At 37.6% G+C, this 15,762-nt stretch overlaps 1 pseudogene across 1 annotated transcript; it reads left to right on the top strand.

The window, feature by feature from the left end:
• Positions 1-10,020: 10,020 nt before the first annotated feature.
• Positions 10,021-11,130, top strand: LOC308241632 (small ribosomal subunit protein uS5-like; annotated as a pseudogene). The gene is made up of 2 exons: positions 10,021-10,415; positions 10,637-11,130. The product of its transcript is annotated as a small ribosomal subunit protein uS5-like (transcript).
• The last annotated feature ends 4,632 nt before the right edge of the window (positions 11,131-15,762 follow it).

Genomic DNA, 15,762 nt, shown 5'->3' on the forward strand with positions numbered 1-15,762 from the left:
ATATTTGTTGAAGTGGAAGTTGTAGAAATCAAGTTAAAAAGTGAGCAGGAGGTACCAAGTTTTACAGAGGACAGAACTGAAAATCTTTAAAAAAACATTTTCCCTCAGCCTTGGCTGCAATTTAGAATATAATATTATTAATTTTTAAAATGTATTCATGGGACCTTTCTCCTGAAGTTCTGGTTGAATTAGTTTACAGTGAGGCTTAGGTGAGTGTGGTGTATGTGTGTGTGTGTTCTCATGTATCCTTTGGTTTGAAAGAATAAATTCTGAAGGATAAACTAGAAATTACTGAAAATAGTTACTCAAATGGAAAGAGTGAAGAAAGGGGAGAAGAAATAGGTCTGGGAATATGGATGCACTAAGAAAACACTTTGAGTTTTGATTTTTCAAACATGTACATGTTTTATATATTTCTAAAATAAAATTAAATATATAATAAGGAAAAAAACAAATATTAAAAGTAACACTAAACAGAATCTAGTGAGCACAGCAACCTAACCATCACTTAGTAAGCTGCAGTCTAAGATCAAAAAAGAAATGCACTGACTTTGTAATATACATAATAGGCTCACTTAGCATGTTTATTTTGATCATAATATTAGTATAGCAACTCTTAAACCCTTTGTTTTATTGTAAGATACAGCAAAGTAAGTGTAATTATGTTTTCTAGTAGCCGGAGTTGTCACCAACAGCTGTATAAGTATGGAATAAAAAATAAGAAATAACCCTGTGGTGTTAGATATGAATTGAAGTTATTAATGTAAAATTATACTAAAATATATTCCCTACATGTCTGCCCACTGAAAGCATCTAGAAGCAGTATAACCATAGTAGACATGGGCACACATCGTAACCAGATCAGGTTTCTTTTTACCACTAAAAGGAATCAGAACTCCTTACAAAATTAGCTGAGTTAGGAATAACTTATTTTTGCCAGAAAGCAAGGAAGATCTCAGAGAAAGATGGGGACATTTCATTCAGCTTGAAGGACATCCCTGAGGCAAATATGGGATCATTTGATCATACCACTAATGAGAGTAATATATTATAATAAAATGAATAAAATAGAAGTCCATTAATTCTCTGTGATAATCACAACAAGGAGGAGGAACAGAGAGGACATATACTTGTTTTTAAAAAAATGTTTGTTAATAAATGTATAGGAAAAAAGAGAACTTTAAGTCACCATTTTTTAACCACCAATGTAGTAATTGATGCAGGCAAGAATCATCACTGACTGCTAAAAGCATTAGGATATTTTCACAGCCTCAAAACATCACTCTAAATATATTAAGAAGAAAACGTAACTTTATAATGGAGAGCTCTGGTGGAAAACAATTTAAACAAATTATCAAACTTAACACCATCAGCAATGGGACAAACAACATGATGTGTTTCCTGGTGTGATGCAATGGGAAGTACTATTAAATGTCATGGATTGAATGTAATGTCCGAACTGTTTACACCTAATGAGAAAAATCATTAGACACATAGGACATTTTATGAATCAATGGCCTTAAATCTTCAAAAATGTCAGTATTATAGCAAAAATAAAGAAAGAAAGCAAGGGAGGAAGGAAACAAGGAAGGAAGGAAGGAAGGAAGGAAGGAAGGAAGGAAGGAAGGAAGGAGAAGAAACAGCCCAGAGATTGTTGTAAAGTGAAGGTAATTAATGACATATCACAACCCGATGTAATGTATGCTTCTTGATTATCCTCCTAGATAAGGAAATTAAAATATGTGAGTGTATGTGTGTATGAAAAGTTGGGGATAAATAAACTAATTAGAATATAAACTACATGATAAACTATATTATTTTATCAGTGTTAAATTCTTAGATATAAAATATTTATTGCTGCTAAATTTAGATATAATAATTGTATTAAGGCATATAAAAAGTGTCCTTAGTCTTAGACATGTGAAAATATTTAGAGCAGAAAATATAAAAACTTCTGTATGTGTGTGTGTGTTGTGTGTGTGTGTGTTTAGAGATGAGGGAAGACAGAGCGAGAGAGAAATGTGGCAAAAATTTAAAATTGTTGAGTCTGGACAGAAGTTATACAAGTATTCATTAAACTATTTCAGTTTTCTTTTATAAGTATGAATATATTCTAAAAAAAAAGTTTGGAAAAAATCATATGTGAAATTGGTTAATAAAATAAACTAAAAATCTGTAATTATAAAAGACATAGTTTCTTCAGCAATATTTAACTCATCAAAAATAAAACTTAAAGACAAATGAAAACCGAAGACCTGGAGAGCATTTGCTAAGTGAAATAAGCCAGTCAGAGAAAGATACATATCACTTGATCTCATAAATCTGTGAAATCTAAAGAACAGAATAAATTTCTGAATAAAATAGAAGCATGGAACAGACTAAAGAATCTCAGAAGAAAGGTGGGGAGGTGCTGGTGGGTGGGAAGAGATTAACCAAAGAATTTATATGCATATGTGCATAACCCATGGACACAAATAGTGTGGTGAAAGGTGAAGGCCTGGGGCAGTGGGTGGGGGCCGGCTAGAAGGGAAAAAGGAGGACATCCATAATACTTTCAACAATAAAGATACATTTTATAAAATAGATAAATAGCCCTGACCAGTTTGGCTTAGTGGATAGAGCGACAGCCTGTGGACTAAAGGGTCCCAGGTTCAATTCCAGTCAAGGGCATGTACCTTGGTTGCAGGCACATCCCCAGTGGGGGGCGTGCAGGAAGCAACTGATCAATGTTTCTCTCTCATTGATGTTTCTAACTCTTTATCCCTCCCCCTTCCTCTCTCTAAAAAATCAATAAAAAATATTAAAAAAATAGATAAATAAACACAAATGAAAACCAAAGGGTGCAAACAAAAGTAACTTAAATATATTTAAAGAACCTCACTATTCAATCTGAAAAGATAAATATCCTAAAACAAATTTGGCCTAAGGAAATTATAGATCTTTTATTCAAAAAACAATATAATTTCTCATTTAATATTAAAAATTTCACTTTACCAGCAACAATAGAAACCATCAGTTAACACCATTATAATACCTGTCACTAAAGAAGCTCAGTAAAATTGTTACTCTTTCTGGAAGAGAACTTGTCAAATACCTGTCAAAAACTTTATGGCAAAGTAGCTGTAGGGCAGTCTCAGTTCATAAACTAAACCTTCAAAAAAAACTTTCTGTATTCAACAAGCTAGTCATTCAATAAACTGATTTCCTAGTAATTTGACCTGCTCCCTTACACATTACTGAAAGATTATTTATTAAAATAAGAATAATACCTAAATAAATGATAACTCTCATTTTTAATATTATCAATTATAAGATACTAGAGGCCTGGTGCACAAATTCATGTATGGGTGGGATCCCTCGGCCTGCCTGGTGATCGGGGCCAATCAGGGCTGGCCAGCCGGGGGGAGGGACCACAGGAGGTTAGCCACCATGGGAGGTTGGCTGTGGTAGTGCACTGATCACCAGGGGGCAGCTCCTGCTTTGACCATCTGCCCCCTGGTGGTCAGTGCGCATCATAGCTACAAGCTGGTCATCTGGTGGTCCAGTCATAATGGTCGTTTAGGCTTTTATATATATAGACTAGAGGCTGGGTGCACAAAATTTGTGCATGGGGGGGTGCCCTCAGCCTAGCCTGCACCCTCACCAATCCAGGACCCTTCAGGGTATGTCTACTGCCGGTTTAGGCCCAATCTCTGGGATCGGGCCTAAACCGGCAGTCTGACATCCCTCTCACAATCTGGGACCACTGGCTCCTAACTGCTCACCTGACTGCCTGCCTGATCGCCCCTAACTGCCTCTGCCTGCCGGCCTGATCACCTCTAACTGCCCCCCCTGCTGTCCTGGTCACCCCCAACAATGACCCCTGCCAGCCTGGTCACCCCACGCAGCCTGCTGTTCTGTTGTTTGGTCGTCCCTCATTAATGCCCCTATCAGCCTTGTCACTCCATGCAGCCTGTGTTCCGTTGTCCATCCAGTTGTTTCTGTCGTGATGGCCCCTGGCTTTTTATATATTAGGATAATATTACAAAGAACTTATAATTCATGCTACCTTGAGATTATTTATAGTGAGCATTTATTGAGTACTAATTTTGTAACAGACCCTCCAGAGGTGTGCTTATATTTACATGAGAACACTGATATTTTTACCACACTGTGAAGTATAGTATGTTCTCCATTTTACAGATAAGAAAACCTAAATTCATTCATCTAGTGAGCCCAAACATAGACATACATCAAAATGTCTTTGACAATGGCTACCTAATTTCCATACCACTTTTATAAGATTGGTTTTGGTTTTAGTTTTTGTTTCTTTGTTTTGTTTTTATAATTGAGATATAATTAACATATAGTCTTATATTTGTTTCAGGTATACAACATAATGACCCAATATTTGTATACATTAAGAAATGATCACTGCAATGTCTATCACATATCCATCACCACACATAATTAATAATACTATGTTACATATTTGAAAAATGCTAGAAAGTTGGTTTTATTCCATGCTTTTGAATTCTGATATATTGTGAATTTGTGAAGATAAATTTATCAGACAGAGTCTTGAACTACTTTTGACATCAAACTCTGTAAAGAAGACTTAAGCATTATCCAGGTGTTTGGCAAGATTGTCTAAAATGTAGGAGAGTTTCACATCATTAAAGACTACCAAGAACAAAAGTATTGCCAGGCTTCTCCCAGGTTCTGTGTTTCTCCCCTACACTGCCACTGTGGAGGGGAGCCATGCTAATGGACAGCAAAGAGCTCCCCAGGTCAATACTGTGAGTTTCAGCTTTAAAGCCTTGCCAGGAATTCAGGTTGAGTCTTGTTCTCTGATGATATTAACTATGCATCTATTTTATCACTCCGTTTTTTAAATCAGCCTAGAACTATTAAGACATCAGTTTTTTTGTTGTTGTTGTTGTTTTTTTACTGTTGTTAACAAACTCTACTCAGGACTAAATTCTGGTTCCCAGATCTTACCCAGAGGCAGAAACTCACAGGCAGCCCAAAGACATCCCAGATGCAGACTCCAGTTTTTGTTGACTATATTTTTAAAGCTATTGCCTCACATCACTCAATATTGTTATTTGCCCCTTGGTCTGACATTCTGGCACCACAGGGAGCATTTTATTGTTGATCTTATTACTGCAAGTAAACAACCAAGTATGGATTCCCAATTATATGCCAGCTACTGAGATGGTTTCAGGAGAGGATATAAAATGAAACACTCACAAGACTTTACAGTAGTTTATCCTGGATAGTCTCAAGTTTGGGATTCTAGTCTGTGTATTTAAGTTATATTTACTCACTTTCCCTACTATAAAGAACATTTTTCTTTTTACCAATACCGTACATATTAGCTTTTTAAAAACATGGCTCTTACATCATCCCATGCACTGAAAGGTCACTGGTTCGATTTCCTGTCAGGACACATGCTCAGGTTGCAGTTTGGTCCCCAGTTGGGGTGCATACTGGAGGCAACTGAGTGATGTTTCTCTCTTACATCAACATTGCTCTCTCTTCTTCCCTCTCCTAAACTCTCTCTAAAAGCAAAAAACAAATAAAACAAAACAGTACACTGGGATGCACTGAACATGAATATTTCTCAGAAGTTATCTAACCTAAGAGGTTCCAAAAATAAACAGAGTAATATAGGAGTTTAACCACACAGAGATACATTTACTTAAATGTAGATCAGTTTACTTTAAGATTAAATTTTCTTCTTAAAGTTTTACTTATGGAAAATATATATTAACATTTTTTTTTACTGGTGGTTTTTCATGCATTAATAAAAACTTCAGACTTACCTTTATACAGGTTCTGCATTTCAGGTGTACAATGGTTCATGATGTAAGATAATTTTCTTCATCCTGGTAGTTCATAAATATTGTATTTCTATTTGCGTAGTGTTTTATTCTTTTTTTTTTCCTTAGGAGCTACACTTATTCTAGGGAAGATCAAAGTGCCATTGTTTGGAGAATCAGAATTCAATCCTTCACACACATTTTAGATTAGTTCAAAGGAATAGAAAAATCTCTATTGTACTTCCAGAATCCTGGAACTTAGTTCCTCCATTAGGGGCCATTGGTTCTTCCTTACATTGGACTCTAGTTTGTCTGAGGTTATTCAGAAGTCTTCCTAGAGTTTCTTTACAGATCCTACTTAATGTAGGGAATTACTCACAGTTTTTCAAGATCCTCAACCCACAATGTAGAAACCAATAACAAAAGAAAAGACCAAATCCTAAACATATTAAACATGCTAAAACAAAATCAACCAAACAAACAATAAACAGAAACAAAAAGGTAATCAAATTCATAGCCTGTATCACATTATGTTTTGGCAAAGGCGATCTTAATTGTGTGTGGGACTCCCACATGTCTCTCCTTAAGATGATGGGGAGAATGAGATACTTAAAACTCTTTATTGACTAATAAAGCTTACCGTCCCTTAGGGCAGTGGTCAGCAAACCGCGGCTCGCGAACCACATGCGGCTCTTTGGCCCCTTGAGTGTGGCTCTTCCACAAAATACCACGGCCTGGGCAAGTCTATTTTGAAGAAGTGGCGTTAGAAGAAGTTTAAGTTTAAAAAATTTGGCTCTCAAAAGAAATTTCAATCGTTGTATTGTTGATTTTTGGCTCTGTTGACTAATGAGTTTGCAGACCACTGCCCTTAGGGATGGTAAGGGTATGCTATAGTTCAAGGGTGATTGTCTTTGGTGCATAATGTAAGATAATTTTGTTCATCCTTGTATTTTATTTATATTTGCTTAGTTTCTTTATTCTTTTCTTTGGTCCATTTAACTCATGCTCAAATGTGTAACAATTTTATGCTCTATTTTTTTTTCTTTTAGCTTACAAAAGAAAAGGTAACTTTGTGAAATAAAAACATTATAACTAAAGATTCCTAGGGAGGAAATTGAGTTGGGGTCAAGTCCTTGGGTAGGAGTCTACTCCTAGCTCTGCAGGGAAATTTCTTCAGTGTATCTGGTTCCAACTGGCAATATACTTTCAGTGCCATATTTACATCTGTGTCCTTTGTAGAAAAACAGTTCATATCATTACCTGGCACTGCTGCAGGAATCAAATTGTTCATACCTAGTAAACATACTGACATTCAGGCTACATGATTAATTTTTAAATGTTCTAGATTCTCTCATAAGAATCTGTCAGGAAATTTTTTTAGTCAATACAATAATCATGGCTCTTCTTTCTAATAAAAAATATTTAGGAAACCTTTAGTCTTAATGTGGCATGGATAGGCAAAAGAGGAAGTATATATTTCACATGTTGTTGTGACCTGTTAGCGCAATAACTTTGCCATATATTAGGCATGCAGTTTGCTTGTTAAAATTAGAAAATAAACACATTTGTACATTTTCTATACTACTTTTATTCATAGATAATGTTTATGACCTAAAGGAAGTGATGTTTGGTTGATTTAGTCTTTTTTAAGTGTAAGATACTCCTTACCACTTTAATTCATGGTATATTTACTGGACTTAATACTTTCTACACAGAGCTAGATAAAAGTGAATCCTGTCATATAGCCTGGGCTGGGAGGGGCCGGGTACGTTGAGTGAGGGGCATAGAAAGTATTCAAGGTACTATCCCAAGAGAAATGATAATGGGGTGGAAATCCTACTTCAGACCCTTTCAGCTAAAACTCTGGGTAGAGAGCCAGTAAGAACCCCCTAGAGAAATCTCTAAACTCCAGGGATTCATTTAACATGATGTTTCACAGTGGATTGATTTTAGGGAAAGTTTGCACAGCACTGGGAATAATTACGAGAATAATGATTGGTTTGGAGAAAAGAATACATCACCAAGCATATTGAGTAATAGATTCTATGAGTAACTTCCCTGTTTAGGCTATCTTCCAGCCAGTGTCAGAATGATTACTTTCTTTGTGGTACCTAAACTGTACATGAGCAACTATTCATTTACTTGGAGAAGCATTAAATCCTCTTTCCTATAAGCTGTAAAAGCTTCATTTCCCCATCTTGCCAACTTTTAGCCTGCCCACCAACTATGCAATCAGAAATAGTAAAAAATGCGAGGCTAACAAATTGCTGAACTATTCTATCAAACAGTATGTCAAGGTCTAGGTCTTTTCTGCCTTTTAAAAAGAGTTACTTCTTTTCTTGTGAGTGCCGATAATCTATAGTTCACACAGATGCAGTTATACCACTCTCGATGCCCTCCATTCGCCACCACCTTAAGAGATACACTGATATTTGTGAACACATAAAATAATGTGTGATGTATTTATCTAACCAGGTAAGTTCTATTATAACATGAATGCAATTATCAGCCATGAATCTTTTTTCTAAGAATTTTCCAGAATGTAAGCATTCTCTGACACACCTGCCAAGGGCAGGTAAGTAGTTGAAATTACCCCAATCCTATATAATAAAAGCCTAATATGCTAAGTGTCCGGTCGTCTGGTGACCGACCGACTGTTCAACCAATCAAAGTGTAATATGCTAATGATATGCTAAGGCCACTCAACACTCGCTATGACATGCACTGACTACCAGGGGGCAGAAGCTTTGACTGGTAGGTTAGCTTGCTGCTGGGGTCTGGCTGATCGGGACTGAGCAAGACGGGCCAGACATACCCTGGGAGTCCTCCCGCAGTCCCTCCCCGGCTGGCCAACCTCCTGCGTCCCACCCCAGCCGGCAATTATCAGGACTGGGCTAGATGGGGCTGGACATGCCTTGGAGCTCTCCTGTGGGTGGTCCCTCCCCAGCCCCGATCATGCATTGGTGGGCTCCCTCGGCCTGGCCTGCACCCTCTCACAATCTGGGACCCCTTGTGGGATGTTGGAGAGCCAGTTTCAGCCCGATCCCACAGGCCACTCCCCTCAGGAGGGCACCAGACACAGGGCTCACGGCTGTCGAGTGCTGCTGCTGCAGTGGCACAAGCCTCTTCCAATTGGGACTGATTGGGCGAGAGCCTGCAGCAGGCGCAGTGGGGCCAGAATGAGCGGGAGTGACAGGTAGGAGCTGCAGGTGGCGTTGGACTACGGGTTTTGGCCTGATCCCCACAAGCCACCCAGAGGGACCCCACCTGTGCACAAATTTGTGCACCGGGCCTCTAGTATATTCAGGTTTGACACGAAAGTGATAATGTATTAATAAGTGATAATGTAAATCAAAATTAAACCATGATAAGAATGTTGAAAATGTTTCCTTTACAAGGAAGTGGGAAAAGATGGAAAATAGTGGATTATTTACCTCTTGTCATTTTTTAATTTTTAATTTACATTTTTCTGATAGAAAAAATGATGATTTATACTCCAGGATATATATGTTTGTATATATATATATACCTATATATCTATATTTCTATATATATTATCTTTTATATGCATAAATTATACCTGTAATACACAATACTCAAAATAGTAATACTACGAGTAATAGTGTCAGTGGTGGTCAAGGGGGCCTCTGGCCAGAGACAGTACTCTGCACCCCTAGTTCTTGTCTTGCTTGTAGGAATAAATTCAAACAAGAGACAACAAATGGCAGCACAAGCAGGCAAGGACTTTTTGTAGGAAAGAAATACACTCAGTTAGGACCTGAGTGGGTAGCTCAGTTGGCTGAGACAGAACTGAGTGTCCCGATATTTGGGAGTTTAGAGGATTTATATCCCTAGGCTAGAATGCCCCTAGGCAAGAAGTAAGTCACCCCCTTTCTCATGTCTCAAAAAAATGTATCTTTATATAAGGCTCTTTCATCTAAGTGCTGTGCCACCGTTTAGACCACATCCTGAAGGGGCTCTGAATCCTTCCTGCTCACAAAGGGGCCTGCCAACTTCATTGCCTATTTTAGTTTGTCATGACTCATACATACTCCCTCCAAGCCCCAACTGCCTTTCCCAGCTCATATGTATCCAGCTGCCTAGTCTAACAATAGTAATAGTATACTCACAATAGCTCTATTTTCACAGTAACTTTCAATTCAGGAAAACATTCTGATAACACAGTAATCGTACTTCTTTTCCAAGGAAACACCAAATGCCAGATGATGCAGGTGCTGCTGGAGGCCCTGGATTAGGAGGCTGCAGCAGCTTCTGGGGAGGATTTGCAGGGCCATCTGGGTTAGGTAGGGCTGAGGTCTGGGTGCAGCTGAGGCTGCAGAGCTTTCGGAGCCAAGGTTGAGGACAAGGATTAGATCCTTGCCACCAAGCTGGGCCAGCTAGTCAGGGATAAGAAGATCAAGACCCTTGAGTAGACTGTCTCTTCTCTCTGCCCATCAAAAAATCTGAGATTATTGACTTTTTACTTCAGAACATCCCTCAAGGTGGAGGTTTTGAAGATTATGCCCATGCAAAAGAGGGCCCACGCTGGCCAGAAAACCTGGTTCAAGGCCTTTGTCACCATTGCAGACTGCAATGAACATGTTGGTCTAGGTCAGTGGTCAGCAAACTCATTAGTCAACAGAGCCAAATATCAACAGTACAACGATTGAAATTTCTTTTGAGAGCCAAATTTTTTAAACTTAAACTTCTTCTAACGCCACTTCTTCAAAATAGACTTGCCCAGGCCATGGTATTTTGTGGAAGAGCCACACTCAAGGGGCCAAAGAGCCACATGTGGCTCACGAGCCTCAGTTTGCCGACCACTGTTCTAGGTGTTAAGTGTTCAAAGGGAGTAGCCACTGCTAATCATGGGGCCATCATCCTGGTCAAGCTCTCTATTGTCCCTGTGCACGAGGCTACTGGGGAAACATCAGCAAGCCCCACACCATCCCTTGCAAGGTGAACAGCCATTGTGGCTCTGTGTCCATGCGCCCCATTGCCATCCCCATGCCCATCCCCATCGCCATCCCCATCCTCATCGCCAGGGGCCCTGGCATCATCTCAGCCCCTGTGCCCAACAAGCTGCTGCTGATGGCTGGTAAAGACAACTGCTACACCTCAGCCAGGGGTTGCACTGCCACTCTGGGCAACTTTGCCAAGGCCACCTTTGATGCCATCTCTAAGACCTACAACTATCTCACACCCGAGCTCTGGAAAGAGACTGCATTCACCAAGTCTCTATCAGGAGTTCACTGTTCATTTTGTGAAGACCAACACAAGAGTTTCTCTGCACAAGACCCAAGCTCCAGCTGTGACTACCACATAAGTTTATACAAGAAGAACAACGTGATTTAAGCCTGTATTTAAAAAACAAAAACAAATAAATAAAAAACAGTAATTGGCCCTGGCCGGTGTAACTCAATAGTAGAGTGTCTGCCCTCGCAATGAAAGGTCACTGGCTCGATTTCTGGTGAAGGGCATGTACCTGGGTTGCAGGTTCATTCCCCAATCCTGGTCTGGGCGCATGTGGGAGAAACAGATCGATGTATCTCTCTCACATCGATGTTTCTCCCCTCTCTCCCTCCCTCTCACTCTTTCTAAAAATCAATGGAAAAAATATCAGTTGAGGATTAAAAAAAAAGGATATATAAAACAATAGTAATTCTAATAATAGTAATAATAGCTAACATTTATTGAAAACGTATTTACACACCAGGCATAGTTCTAAGTGGCTCTATGTGTTAGCTAATTAATTATTACAATGTTCCTATATAGTAGGTACTATATTATCCCCACTTTACAGATAAGTAAGTTGTGATGCAGAAAAGATGTAAAAAATGTACAAAGTAATTCCTAAAATTGAGCAGTTCAATATTGTACATATTTTGTTAGCTGTATTATTATCTATCCTAAAACTTAATGAGTTATAGATCAGGGCATAAAATAACATAGATGATTTTATGAACACAGTATATTTCTGAAATATATTTTAAATCAGACCATTCTAAGATTAAACCCTAAACAAGCATTGTCTGATATATTCGTCTTGGGAATTGGCCCTGAAGTTGTACAAAGTCAAATAATACATTTGGTAAAAAGTAAACTATACGTTTAGTAGGCAGTTTTTAGTATGTGAAGCAGAGAAAGTTCACCTGAAAAAATGTTTCTTCAAATGATTAAACATATTCAGAGAGTTAGAAAAAAATCTTCCTTTATGTTAAATATAAAATAAACTATGTGTCAAAGAAATATTATGTTACAAACAAAAAGTAAGCTCTAGTTCTGGCCACACTGTCCCGCGTATTTGTCACCGCCAACATGTGGTTCCTGAACACTGAAGATGGCTGTATGTGTGGGATCCACATCTGAATCCAAGGACTTAGACTAAAAAAAGGTAAAGTACCTCATTAATAATTATTTACATTGGTTATTTGTTGAAATAATATTTTTATCTATGTTGGATTAAGTAAAATATACAATCAATTCTGATTTTCATTTTACTTAAATGTGACACAGAAAATTTTAAATTAGATGTGGGCCTCTCAAGCTCTAAAATTTGTAGATGGTGCAAATGTTCCCTCTTGTTTTCTGTGTGCTATAAAGTTAGTCTCTACAGACAGTGTTATAAAATTTTATGTGTAAGAGTCCCGAGATAGGAAGATTTTGGAAGAGCATATGTGTAATATACTATCATATAGTAAGTAACTTTAAAAATGGAAATTAAAAGCCTACTATGTAGACTAACATATGGGTTTTTCAAAACTCATACTGTGAAAGACTTTCTCTAGAGAAATATAAAAGTGCTTACTAAAATAAAAAAAGAAACAGTGGCATATTTCAACTGTTGTGCCGCAAGAATTTTTTAAACACGCTGTGGACTACCTCTGAAAAAGACTGCTCACATTACAGTGTGTCTGTTGAAATTTAGGATTAATCTCCAGGTGCCATTTCCCTGATTATCAAAAAGAAAGAATAGTCAGGAGCCATAGAAACTCAGGAGTCTCCACTTCTGTTTACACATGAACTTCCAATCTGCTGCTCACAGCTAATCCACAAAACAGGTCTTCCTTGCAGACTCTGTGGTCCCTATCCCAGAAACTAGTCCCATTTTACCATCTCCCATATTTTCTCTATAACTAATTAAATTCTTTCAAAATGGTGGCTTACGTTTTGCTCCACCCTACTTGATGTATAAAAACACTTTCAAAACTCCAGGATAAATATAAACAGCATGCTGCCTTTCCTATTGAAGCCATGAGACTGATGGTTTAGACTGCATGCCCCAACACCGGTCACTATTTATTTATTTATTTATTTATTTATTTATTTATTTATTTATTTATTTTTCTTTGCTAACAGTGGCCCAATGAAATCTTTCTTTCAAATAGACTTTCAGCCGTGGAAGTTAAAGGGTTTTGTTTAATAGCAGTCAGGATATGATCAATGTAGTCACTCAGGAATCAAGGCTGATGGAGTCACTGTCATGATAAAAAATAAGGAGAGATGAAGAAATAGAAAACTAAATTCAGAAAGACAAAAAAGTAAACGTTTATTTGATAATTTTGTATATTCAAGATGCAGCTCAGGGAATGAAATGGTGTCTGTTTTCCCACTCTCTTCTCCATGTTTGTGTTCAAAGGATCCTGGTTTTCAATCTTGTCAAAGACATTAAAGACTGTATCCATATCACATTAAATATAATTGTATTTAAAGCAAGATATACCATGAGAAATAATGGGGATACATTATATACCTACAGATAGGAACTTTTGTTAGCTTATGAACACTACAGGGGACAAAGTGATGAAATGTCAGAAAAAAAAAAGCAAGGGGAGGCATAGGAAAGAATAGAAGTGCAGTTAGGACTGCATACCTGGGTTCTTTCTCTGTTATTTAGAAAAGATACTAGCAGGCCCCTGGGCCCCTGCTGGCATTTTGTTTTCCAGAGTATTGTCCTGCTGTGCTGATGAGGTGAAAAGTGACCTTGCTCATTTAGTGATGGTGCAATAAACTGCAAAGCTGCCTGCCTGTGCTGTGATAGAGATTAGATTATGCAACACCTAACAGATGCTCTGAGGGTTTTTCAAATAGCAAATCTAGTTTCAAAACTGCATGTGTTTTTCATCTAAAATGCTGAAGGAGTAACACTGCTCCTGTTCATTTTACACAAGTTCACCTATAATTTCTTCACTAAAATATGTCCCAAACTAGTTATCTACAAATGACGTGGTTTGCCATTCGAATCAGTAATTATGAGCTATGAATAGCCCTCAAGTGCTCAATTTCATTTGAAGATATGTCTTGCACTCTGATCCTTCTATAAGAAAGTACCTTTTTTTTTAATGGCATTAATATTACCTTTTAAGGTTAGGCTTGCAAACTCAGGCGTCAAGGGAATTTTTTTTCCCCCCAAGGAGTGTTTCTTTATGGCTTTGAAGCCAGTACAGATCCAATATATATGTGTCTGTGAGTGTGTGTTGGCTTGGGGAGTGGGGTAGGAGAGGAGAGAGTTTAGATTACCTGCAAGTGAGAACAGCATGCTTTTTGATGAATTAAACCTTAAAAAAAAATACAGTAAAATAGTCAAGGTTAGCATAAAACAAACACAAATTTTGCATGACCATAAACTAATAAAGCAACATGAAGACAATCCCAACAAGATTTCTCTCCTTGCGAAATAGCGAAAGCAGTAACTTTTTTTTTTTTCATTCAAGGGCAATTTGATTAACTAGGATGGCTGGGAAAATGTGATGTGAAGGCTGGGCCATTTAGTTTCCTAAATAAACAAGAACAGATTATCTTTGTTGTAACAGAAGTAGTAACAAAGGGAACACCACTAAGGTCCCTTCAGGTAATAGAAGTTCAAAAACAGAAATGAACAGTGTAGAGGAAAAATAGTATGGCCCTTCTTAGTGGAAGATAGTATTCTAGCTTTTAAACAGAATAAGGAAATTCTTATAGAACTAGAATAAATTTAAATTCAGAGAACAAGAGACTTCCTATCTGAGTGTAGAAAGAGGTAAACCTTGAAGTTTTTCAGAAATTTTATTTTCCTTCTTGTCCTTTGTTGTATTACAAGTATTTGAGGTATGAACTGTTTTTGTTACCTGGGAAAAAGATAAGAACTTTCTAAATGGATATGGTGACTTGCTTGTATTAAGCCTGGTTATAATGAGCCATCATGTATTTTGTGAAGAAAAAGTTAAGTATGCTAGAGGGTTTCACAGAGGAGGTAAAGGGAGGGAATTATATAAACTTAGAAAGCTTAAGTACGCAAAAGACCTTTCCTCCAGACAAGAGAGATACACCAAGAATATGATGAGAGTAAAGGAGAAAAGAAGAAAAAAAGAGAGAGACAGAGAGAGGCAGAGAGAGGAGGAGAGAAGAGAAAGGAGAGGAAACACAGAGTTTATCAGCCTTTTATCTAATGAAATCTTCCTAAACATCATAAAATTTTAAATAATAAAATAAAAATAGGAGCCCAGTGGTGCTCAGTGTTTGACCATTGACCTATGAACCAGGAGATCACCTTTTGATTCCCAATCAGGGTACGTGCCCAGATTGCAGGCTGGATCCCCAATAGAGGGTGTGCAGGAGGCAGCCAATCAATGATTCTCATCATTGATGTTTCTATCTATCCCTCTCCTCCCTTCCTATCTCTGAAATCAATAAAAACATATTAAAAATAAATTTAAAAATAAAATAGGGGATGATTGGAAAGAAATAGCTCTTACTATTACAGGGTCATCAGGAATGAATATGATCTTGACTCAAAAATTTATCAAACTGTGAGTCCACAAGAAGAAACTATCGTTTCAGGCTTTGTGGTCCTGAGAAGTACTCTTCTCACTAATTTGATCACCCATTTGTCTCAGGAACTTTAATACCCTCCATCAATTTGTTAAATGGATCAACATTTTTTTTTTATTGTTACAGAACTTTTTTTTTTAACGCATCT

The sequence above is a fragment of the Plecotus auritus genome (assembly GCF_963455305.1).
Source record: "Plecotus auritus genome assembly, chromosome: 2".
NCBI lineage: Eukaryota > Metazoa > Chordata > Mammalia > Chiroptera > Vespertilionidae > Plecotus > Plecotus auritus.